At 37.8% G+C, this 12,096-nt stretch overlaps 1 long non-coding RNA gene across 4 annotated transcripts in view; it reads right to left on the bottom strand.

Annotated features, from left to right (window-relative positions):
- The window catches only part of LOC113440844 (uncharacterized), a 56,507-nt gene extending 48,379 nt beyond the window's left edge, over positions 1-8,128 (bottom strand). For 3 of the 4 annotated variants that reach the window (XR_015744571.1, XR_015744570.1, XR_015744573.1), the window contains exons 1-2: positions 3,778-3,914; positions 1,903-2,060 (exon numbers count right to left, since the gene is read on the bottom strand). This is a non-coding gene — a long non-coding RNA (uncharacterized LOC113440844). Of the gene's footprint in view, positions 1-1,902; positions 2,061-3,777; positions 3,915-7,860 lie in introns of those variants that run through there. The other variant, XR_015744572.1, reaches the window with a different exon arrangement.
- Positions 8,129-12,096: the final 3,968 nt, after the last annotated feature.

The following is a 12,096-nucleotide window of genomic DNA, read 5'->3' as shown; positions in this document are numbered from 1 at the left end:
ACAAGACGATCGCCCAGGTACTGGACTGGGTGAGGAGGGGGTGGCCGGGCAGTGATGTTGAAACCAAATTCACGCCTTTTAAGACCCGCCTACAGGAGTTATCCAGTTTGCAGGGCTGTTTGCTGTGGGGCACACGAGTGGTCATCCCGACCTCGCTGCGTACCAGAGTTTTGGAGGCATTGCACGAGGGCCACCCTGGCATCGTCAGAATGAAGGCATTAGCACGCAGCTACATATGGTGGCCCGGCCTCGACGATGACATCAGCAGATGGGTAAGCTCCTGCCATCCCTGCCAGGAATCCCGTCCATCCCCTCCAATTGCCACCCCACCAAGTGGGAAAGCGCCAGCGCACCCTGGTCCAGGATTCACATCGACCTAGCAGGCCCGACACACGGCAAAATGTTCCTGGTGGTCGTGGACTCTTACTCTAAATGGATTGACGTGGCACAACTGTCCACAACCACCACGCAAGCGGTCACCAAGGTATTAACTCGCCTATTCGTAACGCACAGGCTACCTGACTCAATTGTTTCCGACAATGGCCCCCAGTTCGCATAGGCTGAGTTCAGTCGCTTCGCTGCCAATCTGGGCATCCGCCACATCTTCACGGCCCCCTTTCATCCTGCCAGTAATGGGTTGGCAGAAAGAGCCATTAGGACCACTAAAGAGGCTCTGGCTAGGTTCAGCAAGGATGACTGGCACCACAAACTCTCCCGTTTCTTGCTGAGCCAGCACTCAACCCCGTGCACAGTCACTAATAAGTCCCCGGCTGAACTCCTGATGGGTAGACGCCTGCGGACTGTATTGGACAGGCTGCACCCACATTACTGCCCTGACGTTCCCCTCGCTTCCACATCGGGGGTTAGGCATTTTGTCTTACAGGAACCCGTGTTCGCGAGGAACTTCGCTGGAGACCCTCTGTGGATCCCGGGCGAGGTCGTGGCCATCACCGGACCCAGGTCGTATAGAGTCAGACTGGAGGATGGCCGGATCTGGAGGAGGCACCTGGATCAGCTGCGGAAGCGCCAAGACACGCACATTAGCAGTGACTCATGGTTGCAGACCGGTGCAGGGCTACAGCATCAACCCCACATCAGCACCAATTCCAGGGACCAGCTCACGCCTGCAGCCGAGTCGGGGACCCCGAATATGACCCGTGACCACCTGATGGCTGACCAGTCCGAACCAGCCAACGGAAACACTTCCTCAACGATCAGCCCTACAAGCCCCGATCCGGCACTGACCGAGGAACGCGCTCGTGACACCACACCGGTCCAACCTTCAGTTGCAGACTCCAATCTACCAGACAATTCCCCAGAGTTGCGCCATTCTGGGCGCCAGCACAAGCCTCCCGCGTACCTTAAAGACTATGCGTGTTCGCATCTGGGGGGAAGGGGTGTTATGTCCCTGGAACTTAAAGAAGTTCCCACCCAGGTCCGTTCGTGATACGGGGGCGGTTGCCCTCTCTCCCATTGGTTGGTTCTCCCCAGCAGCCAGCTATAAAAGCAGGCTGCGGGGTCCAACCAGTTGCTGATCGCTGCGAGCCAGTTCCAGGCTTGGCAAGCACGGTCAGTCCTTTATTATTCTAATAAAGTATTTGTTGCATCCATGCCCTGGTTCAGCCTCTCATTTCTCGAACTTAACAGATTTCTCTAATTTTTTCACCAGCAGTGACAAGGGAAAAGAGGTCAATCCTGAAAATCCTAACTTGTAAACACTGACTGGACTGATCACAGAAGTAGGAGAAGGAGCAACACAGGGAGGCCCAGAATGATGCCATGATCTATTATATTAAAAGTCACTGAGGCATCAAGGAGAATACCAAAGATCATCAATAGACAAAATCAATGGAGTCTCCCAACCTAAAACATAACTGAAAAAAATGCGAATAATTTACTTACGCCATGATCCTCTGAAGCCACAATATGACCATCTTCTCAACAAAAGTTGTTCTCTACCTTTATGATTTGTCCAATGACAGCTTCTCCAGGATGGGTGTAACACAACTTCCTTCAGTGAAGATTCAGACATCACCACATGGCTACTTCGGCAGTTCTAACTAAAAAGGAAGGGTAAAAATCTAAAGGACAGATAAACAAATTAACAATCCCAAAAGATTCTGTGCATTTCCAGGAGCTACAGGATTATATTTCTTCTACATAACAGGACAAGATTATTTCTCAGTCAGCACACAAGAACTCACCCAGTCGGAGTCTAACTCTGAGAAATCTGAGTGACATCTTACAAATACCTAAAATGTGGCTTTAAAGATATTCTCATATCTACGTGGGTTTGACTATATGTTATAAGAAATAGCTAGTTTTTTTTAAAAGATGTATAAGAAGAACAGCCTTTTGATGAAAAAAAAACTTAAAGTCCAATTATTAAAGTAAATTTTGGGGATACAACTTTGCTGCTTTTCCACCATAAAGCGTTGTTACTTTAGGAATTCTTTCAGCTCAGTGGCCATTCCATAATATGTTTAGCATAATGGTTAATTCAGAGATTTGTCAATGTTTTCCTCTACAAGTCTAAATAAAACTGTAATTCTCCTTGGATGAATTCCAAAAACTGTGTTTTCTCTACTGGAGGATTTTAAATGGAATTAAACTATTGAAATCAAACTTCCCTATCAAATCTGGATTTCCGTTATGTATTTTCCCTACTTTTGACGTAACACACTTCAAATAAAGCTTCTATTAACTAAGGCTGTAACCATGGATTAAATATTTATTCTCACATTATTAGACTGATAATATCAATTTCAAAGTTCAAATTTTAATAAGGTATTACAAAGCATGGAAAGAAACAAGCTAATCAAGCCAAGTTTCATATTTCCTCCCTTTGTATAAAATGATAATTGAATTTAAAGCTATGCTTTGTCTCTTTAATATCTGCTAAATATGGATGAATTACTGAATATATATTTATTCTCAGACTCATTTGAAGGCAAATATTTACAAGGCTTTTCTTTTGTAATCTGATTTTAATATCTCAACTGAAAATGATTCATAGCATATGACTTCAAATACCCTGTAGTTAAGAAGGCCAAAAATTAATTAACTGATTCTACCGTAGGTTTCTTGAAATTAATGGTGCCGTTTGTTTTATTATTTTAAATTATTGTTCCTTTCATTACATTTCAATGCCTTATATCCAAATTGTCCTAACTTTTAATATCATTCTTATTTTAGTAACGTAATGCTGAGCTTCCTGTTTTTCTGCACACATTCTAGCCTTCTAATTTAGAAAGAAAACTATGACATGTCTTGAGATCCATTTTAAAGACTTTGCCAGAATACCACAAAATGAATGTTAAGTGTAGCAGGACAGAGCAACCCATTTTCTGGGAGTCTCCCCCCCACCAAAAAAAAAGGACTTGTACAATATATGATTGCCCTACCTGGGGCACAAAAACCATTGAATCAATAGATGACAGCAAAGGATCAATTTTTTGTTATCTAGTGGAATTTTTCCCTTTTTCAGATCATGGTCATACTTGAGGTTTGCCCTTGCTGTGCTGCACCACAATGGTGATATTCTGTAACAACTAGAGTTGCAGCTCTTGGCAGAATCAAACTCAAGTATCTAATAGTCCACTTGCAAACCAAGAAAGTTTTTGTCTTTTTCTCCTTCCCCTTGTATCTCACACCCCCTATTCCCTTCTCCCCTTCCTTCCTTTAATTTCCCATTTCTTTCTTCTCTTCTTTGTATTTTATATAATAAAACAAAACCTTAATAAAAGGGAAGCAAAGCAAGAAAGTTGTAGGGCATACAGGAATGATAGCATTCACTCCAGCAAAGTAGTGACTCAACTTCATCTCAAGCTTTGTCTTTGACCTGGTCATGCTTCTCTTTCTTCAGGGCATGCCAGCTGCAGAAAGATCCACCTGATGATTCAAGGCTTTATGATTGTTCTGCAAACAGATGAAGTTGTGTCTCACTGTCTAGTTTGATAGATATCCACATCTCACCAAGGACAGCCTTCAGCATCTACAAGTGGCTTGCTGTCATTCCAATATCATTTTGATCTTACAGGCATTTTACCTGCCCATTCACTTCTCAACATGGACTATGAAGTCTACACTAAATTATTAACTGTTTATAAGTGATTATAGATCACATTATTCATATTATTCAAGCTGGATTTATTCCAAATTATTAATAAATTTACCCCTTATTAGGAAATTCTTACATATTACACAAATAAACAAAATTATTAGATCTTCATTAGCCATATGTTCTTTGGATATATTTAAAGCCTTTGACTCTACCAAAGTACAATTTTTAAAACAAATAACTAATTAAATTTTAATTTGGCACTGATTTCTATAAGATGATTTAATACATCTACAGACCAACTAAATCTCAGAGAAATCTTAAGTTATGATTCAGTTCCCATTACATTTTTAAGAAATACTAAGCAAATTTGTCCTGTATCACCATTATTATCCAACCTGACTTTAGAAGCATAACAGTATAAAAGGGGAAATAAGATGTATCTTTTGTATCTACTTGTAGGTTATATGATCTTGAATCCTTCAAATGCTTCTCATTCAGCTAGGGTTAGAAAAATTTGCAGAGCTGACATGACTATCAGTTAATTTTCATAAATCATATTGAGATTTTTTCATAAACCGCAAAAAAACACAAAAGGAAATTTTCATAGTTTTAGAGGTTCTAACAGAATCGTTAAAATATTAAGCGATGACTGTAACTCAAAATATTAATAAAACCTTTGCAAATGATTATGTAACAACTTGGGAGAAACTAAACAAAGAGATCGTCAAAACATTTCAATATTTTAGGGAAAATCACAATGGCTAAAATGAACATCCTTGCACAGCTTAAATTTTTTATTTCAATGCCTCCCAATGTTAAATCCAGAATAGGTTTTAAGATATTGGCAGAGAAAAATTGAAAGCTTTTGTTTCCGTGCACAAAAACTGAGAGTAAATAAAAGGATTTTATATGGATCTCAGAAGCAGGAAGATTGGAACAGGCCCAAGTTGTTAATATATTACCAAGCAGCATAGTTAGGGCATATGATTCCATTTATTAGGGTAGACTCTTAAAACAATGTATTCATACTGAAACTATATTAGAGCCAGATAAGTTTATAAATCAATGTTTCTTTTCACCGAAAATATTTTTCTAAAATGAAACAGATTGAAATTGTTTTTACTACTAAAACAATACTTCAGATTTGGAAAAGAAGTTGCAGAGTTTTCATAAAGGATATTTCTCCTTTAACAAATATATGTCAAGAAGGTTATTATAGTTTGACTAAAACAAAATCTTTGGAAAATTTAATCTTTGTAGACTAAAATATTTCTATAGTAATAGGGAACTTTTCAATAAACATAAGATTGATGATGAAATATATACCATAGCTCTTCTAGTACCAACTTAAATTTATTTTGGGTAGTAGAAATATTAGAGATTTAGCAACATGACCCTATATCAATTTTCACAATTTAACACTTCATTATTTAGAACAACCAAAAGGAACAATTTCAAAAATGTACAGGTTATTATTGCAATTAGAAAATTATACAGTCAGAAATATTATTGATAGAGATGTTATTGATAATCTTATTATAGATCCACCAATTGATTTAACAGAAGCTTGGAGTACTGATCTTGGTAATGCTGTACAGGAGACAAATTGGCAAAAGTGATGCTATTTCTGATAGATGGATGTCCAGTCTTTTCTTGAAAGCCTCCGCTGTTGTGGCACTCACAATTTCTGAAACCAATTTGTTCCACTGGTTAATTGTTCTCACTATTAGGAATTTTTTCTCTCCTTGGTTAGTTTCCACCCACCACCCAGGGGTGAGATTCTACCAGTTCAGCCTGGTTCTATAGAACCAGTAGTTCTGAAGAGCAGCTGACCCCAAACCAGTTCGCTGGGACGACTGTTTGGTCATCGGTTTGGCTCACCTGCCCTTCTCTAGACTGTCCTTTATCCTATGCTTTTACTTCCTTAGCTGCTTTGTGCAGCACAGCTGAATGCCGCTCATCAGCTAGAAAAGGTAAATGCTCACCTGAGCCGGTAGTGCGCACACACATGCAGTGTGTGTTTGGTGCACATGTGCGCATTCCCCGAACCGGTTGTTATGCCAGTAGGATCTCAGCCCTGAATCCATCATTTCTTGTCGTGCCTAGAGGTGCTTTGGTAAATAGTTGTCCCCCTCTTCTTTGTGGCAGCCCTTCAAATATAGGAAGATGCTATCATATCATGCATCCCGGTTCTTCTTTTCACTAGACTAGGTATGCTAAATTCCTGCAGTCGTTCTTCATATGTTTTAGCTTCTTCTTAGCTTCCCCCAATTATTTTTGTTTCTCTTATAGATAAAGAATGGGTTTTGGGATGAAAAGATTATTTGTTGTATTTTAAGATAAGGTTATAAATTAGGAAAATTATTTATATTTGTGATGATATGGAAGGCCATTTCTTCATAAATTTATTTCCTTTCCTTTCCTTTACTAATTATTATTCCTATTTTCTTTGCTATTTTTTTATTTTTTATTTTTATTTTTATTTTGTACCAAATTTTTATATTTATTGTAATTTTTAATAAAATTACTATAAACAGCTGCATATACTGCTGAACTAATAATAAAATCTGGATACCAACATAGCTTCTACTTGTTTCACTAAGGCATCAAGAAGGGCCATATGCTGTTCAAAGTTAATTTGGATTAAGGAACTGAAGAAGCTTCTTGGATGAGAAGTGAAACATCTTCAAGAAAAAAACAAAGTGCAGCTGCCTTTTGAAAAAGCACCTTTGGAACAACCATGACTGGAATGACTGAGAATCTCCACAAACATTTGGATTCAGGAAACATCAAGTGAGGGCTATTTGAAAAGCGTCAGCTTTTTAAATAAGATTATTCACATGAGCTCTTAACTGACATAAAAATGTAGAAATAACGGGACATGTTTTTTAAACCATTCCTTTGTATTACTCCCCATGTTATTTTTCTTTCAAAAGAATAATAGTAATAACAGTAATATCCATAGTGACTCTGTCTACCAGCAATGCTCAGGAAATGTATTGGCAAAGAGATGCCATTTCGTCAGTCTCTACTGCCATCTGGTGGCATAATTCTAGAGATGCACACTGTGGATCCCTGCTGCTCAACTCAGCAAGGGGCTGCAGAGTGCAAAATGAAGAGTCTCAAGCAATCAAGCATATTGATTCCCTTTTCCCCCCTCCCAGATGGAGTCTGTTCCTTCCTCACATGGAAATTATACCTGCATGGGCATGATTAATACCTCATGTACAGATCTACCTTCTTCAGAAGCCATAATCATATTTTAGTCACATAGCTCTATGTGAAGTTCATAGGTCAAGGAAATAAGTCGGATACAGAGAAAGAAATCCATCTTGGATGAAAAATGGCTTTATGACAGCATTTGCTGTGCTTAACAGAGTATTCAACATTATAAAATTCTGGCTAAGGGCTGTCCAGTGGCTGCTGTTATCCTTGTTCCTGGTAGACAGCACTGGGTACGTGTTATATTTTTAATTGTTGAAAGCTACCTCAGGTGTTAGCAAAAACAGGTAGGGTATAAATTCAGTAACGAAGTAACAGGAAATAAAAATAGAACCATGTTTATGGCAAGGTTTACCTCTAACCCTGCAGAAGTGATTGACCTACAATTCTGGAATGATATTCCAGGAGTTACTCCAGAAACACAAGACATCTCCATAGCAAGATCACAGTTATAGAAACATGTAATGTAGCAGATCAGGAAGTCTGAGAGAGCACACCGATCTGATTGTTAGGCAGAAAATGAGTCCATAAAATCATACCTGACCTGCTGTATTCAGATCACGTGCAGGACTTACCTCCTTCTCAAACCACTTCTCTGGATTTCTACCCCTGTAGATCCATCTTCACATGCTTCCAGGTTGGAACTTCTCATACATTATCTTCCATAACGCTACTTGATTCTCAAGGTCACGTTTCTATTAACTTCTATCATTTCAATTTGGCTAACTTCAGTATTTTAGTAACTTTAGTATTCCTGTCATGTTAACTGCTTTGCTGCTGGACTGTTTTAAGTTCTTCTTAGCATCTTGGAGAGGCTGGAAGGTTGGCTATTTTTGCTCTTCTGTGCAGTTAATCCTAGATTAGAAAAGAATGTTTGGTGTCCTTTTGATAGCACATTCACTGGTGCGTAGGAAAGGACATTGCTCAAATGCTTTACCACTCCTGATGTAAAACCAAGTGGGAGGTGGGAGTAGCCTCTACTTTCTACATCTTCTTTATGGAGAGTGATGATTTTGGAAGTCAAATGAAAACTTATTTTAAAATAAACTACAACGATCAGCACATATTTTACAGGCAGCATGATAAATGTGTTGTCCTGTTTTTGTTGTGAGGAATTACAGCATGGAATGTGAGGAAACATTATCTGATCATGGTTTTAATGGAGGTCTTGAATGTTACAGAGCTTGGTGAAACTCTGATCAGAGAGAGGGATTATCAAGGAATAATTCTACAACCTATAGTCCTTTATGAAATTGTGATTCTGTCCACTAGTAATAATAGTTTTCCCTCAGAAGGCCAGTTGGATTTCTCCTGGAACCACAGCATCTCCAGACAGAAAAGAGACTAAGGCCTGCCTTTGCCTGGTTTCCAATACTTCTTATATTTCTTTGTACATGTTTTTCAAGTGATTTTAACATTTAAACTTATACCATTTGCTATTTTAAAATTTGTTTCTCAGCATCCATATGGTGCATTTATCTTTATTGCATTCTTAGTGTTGTTTGAGGTCATTGTTCTCCAAACAAACTTTTTCCATGCATTGGTGACATTACATAGCCTGTTAATGACACATATTCTCAAACAACCAAGCTCAGATAAAGCAAGAACCCAAAAATTCAATTCTGAGCTATATATATTCAGCACTATTAAATACATTAAAATAAATAAAACCAGATGTTTACAGAAGAAATGCAAACTGTCAGGTTGACAAAGGCTGATGACACTAATAAGGTCTGTTACAGCACAGATGGGTGGTCCTGTGAAATCTGATGACTGGACAAACAAAGAGGAGGATTGTTGTTGTTTTTAATGCACCTATGCCCAGGATCACGTCTTGCTATCAAACACTGAATTTAGAAGGGAAAAGGAAGAACCAAAACTGACATGGACAGAATTCACAAAAGCCAACAAGGAATTACACTGATTTATGTACATAAAGTCTTCGGTGTGGGGTAGTGGCCTAGAGGTGAAGATGTTCACTTCCCACTCAGAAGATTGAGAGTTCAATCCTAAGCAGTGACAAATGTTTCTCTATCAGGGTGCAAAGAGAAAATATCTGCTGCGAACTCCGTGTAGGCGTCAGGAAGGGCACTCAGCCAATAACGCTTAGCTCCAGTTGCCCCGACTCCATTCCAAAGGTCATAAAAAGAAGAAAAAAATGTACATAAAGCTTTCCCTTCTCCAAATTCTATGTGTGACTTTGAGAAATTGGTATCAAAAATTAACATCACTAAAATACACCCTCTTTATTCCTTATTACAATTTCCTTTGACTTCTACTTATGGCTCCTCTGCTTAGAATGTTTTACATTCAGGGTTCAGGAGAATTTCCATGCAATTAATATGCAAATATTATGGAAATAACAATATTGGGAAGAATGAGTCATTTCATTATTGTTTTTTTTTTTTTTTGAAGGAGGGGGGTTAGACGAATTGTGATTGCTATTAAGGTATAGTATTTTATATACTGATGCAGGAAAGCAAGTCTGTTAGGTAAAAAATATACATCAATATATTCCTAGTTAGAATGGATAATAACATCACAGTATCTAATATAATGTTCCAATTCAAAAGGTTTGTTAAGTGGTTGCAACCACTGATGCAATGGAAATGTGTCTGTCAACCTTTGTTTAATCCTTAGCATCTGGCAGTCAGTGATATCCAATACCCAAGATTTAATTCAAATGTCATAGAGCATAGCCACTAAGAGCCTATCGCCCATGAATTTGTATAATATGGCTTTTCCTGATGTTGAAGCCCGTCAGCCTTTCCAAAATGTGACATTTTCCAAATGTGACATACCACAACCTTCTAATTCCAAGGAAGGTAGACTGAGAGTTATAGTATTTCTATACATTTGGAGAATAATGAATCTGTATAATATATAGAAGCTATGTGTATATATCAGAGGTGGTATTCAGCAGGTTCTGACCAGTTCTGGAGAACCAGTTGCGGAAATTTTGAGTAGTTTGGACAACTGGCAAATGCTACCTCTGACTGGAAATTTTACAGTATCCTTCCCCTTCCACGCCTACCAAGCCACGCCCACAGAACCGATACTAAAAAAAATTGAATCCCACCACTGATAGATATATAGATATAGATATAACATAGCATTATGAAGCCAGTTTCATATTTTGAAAGAGTAATGTTCATTCTCATCTCCCCATCATTAATTTACTGAAGATCTCCGAACATATTGATTTTGTAAACCAGACTATGTCAGAACAGAGTGTTTGGAAACTGGAAAAAATTCTGTAAGTCGGTTTCAAATATCCTTGACAGGACATTTCATTCCCTTTAGCATTTAAAAAACAGTCTTTGTAGCTTATAAGCTCTTAAGCAAATGTAAGTGAGAGGGAAAGCTAACATGTCTGATAATTCACTCTATCTGACTGACAACTGTGCTGAATTTCCCCTGTGGTGCTAGCAAAACATTGTTACAAAAGTAATAACATACCAAGAAAGAAAGGATCATAAAGGATCATGCTGTCAGCTTTAATTCTGGAGAACAAAAACCAGTAAGATGGTTTCTGTTTAAATCAGTCCAATACAACTCAGGAACATGGGTGCCAAATGCTGAATGGAGTAATGTGATCTGAGCTTAAAATAGCTGCCAAGTATACCATGGAGAAATCTGTTGCAGCGTGAATGATCTGTTCAGAAGTAAAGTCACTGAATTGCAAGAGGTGATGAATGGGAAAGATTTTCCCCACCTTCATCCATACCTGATGTCTTCTCATGTTACTCTCCCATGCCTTTTCAATGTTCATAAATATTGAAATTTCCATTTCTACATGGATTTCTTATGTCATGCTTATGGCAGGATCCTCCTCAGCTCAGTAAATTCCAGGTTTGGTCTTTAGCATTTTCAATTCAAAGGATTAGGTGATATGACTCACTGTTTGCATGAGGCTCTAGGAACATGCTGTCAATCAGAATAAATATTACTGAAGTAAATAGACAAATATATTACAGGAACAGAAGGAAAAAGCTAATAGTTTAAGAAAATATATGTTGAGAGTAGGGGTGTGTGGGTGGGCATCTACAAGTCAGTAATTAACTGCCTAAGGAAGGTGTCGTTTATACCAATATGCGTACTGTATATCCAAATAATTCTTATTATTATACTCTATAATGATCTGCCTTGTCAAAAAATCATCATCCAAAAAGCATGAAATTTCCCCTGAAAATGAGCAATAGGTAAATATTAATAGTAGTGATGATGCCTTGAGCAAAACGGAAAAACGGTTGGGATTTTCTTCACTGCTATGTAACTTATCTTGCTCACATTCGTTCTGACTAGTTATCTGTCACTTATTATTATTATTGCTTACTCTTAATGAAAAACTACAATTATAACACCACTTCACAGCTTCACTGTGAGGCACTACACAGCTTCTTTTTACTGTTATTATGCAATAAAATTTCAATCCACTTTACATTTAAAGCTTCACAAAGACACATTTTGATTAGAAAATGGACGTGGACTATCTTCTTATATTATAAGCTTTTAATTATGTATTAGAATATATTTGTTATAAGATGTTTCAGATTTCTTGGCTAACCAGTCACATAGCATGGCTTATATTTGCTTTTTTGTAATGCCCATATTTTTTAAGTTTATAAATATATTATCTATTTCTTGCATTCTTTGAAAAATATGCATTTAAAAGAAAATTCTTTTTTAAAAAAATAAAGCTTTATTATTATTTATATTTTACATTACTATAATCTCAACCTCCAAAATTATTATATACTTCTAGAACTACCTTTCAGATGCCTCATACAGAGAATTACCATTTTTTTATT

This window comes from Pseudonaja textilis, chromosome 8, assembly GCF_049901715.1.
Source record: "Pseudonaja textilis isolate UNSWEBS1 chromosome 8, rPseTex1.2, whole genome shotgun sequence".
NCBI lineage: Eukaryota > Metazoa > Chordata > Lepidosauria > Squamata > Elapidae > Pseudonaja > Pseudonaja textilis.
This window is presented reverse-complemented; position numbering and strand designations above follow the sequence as displayed.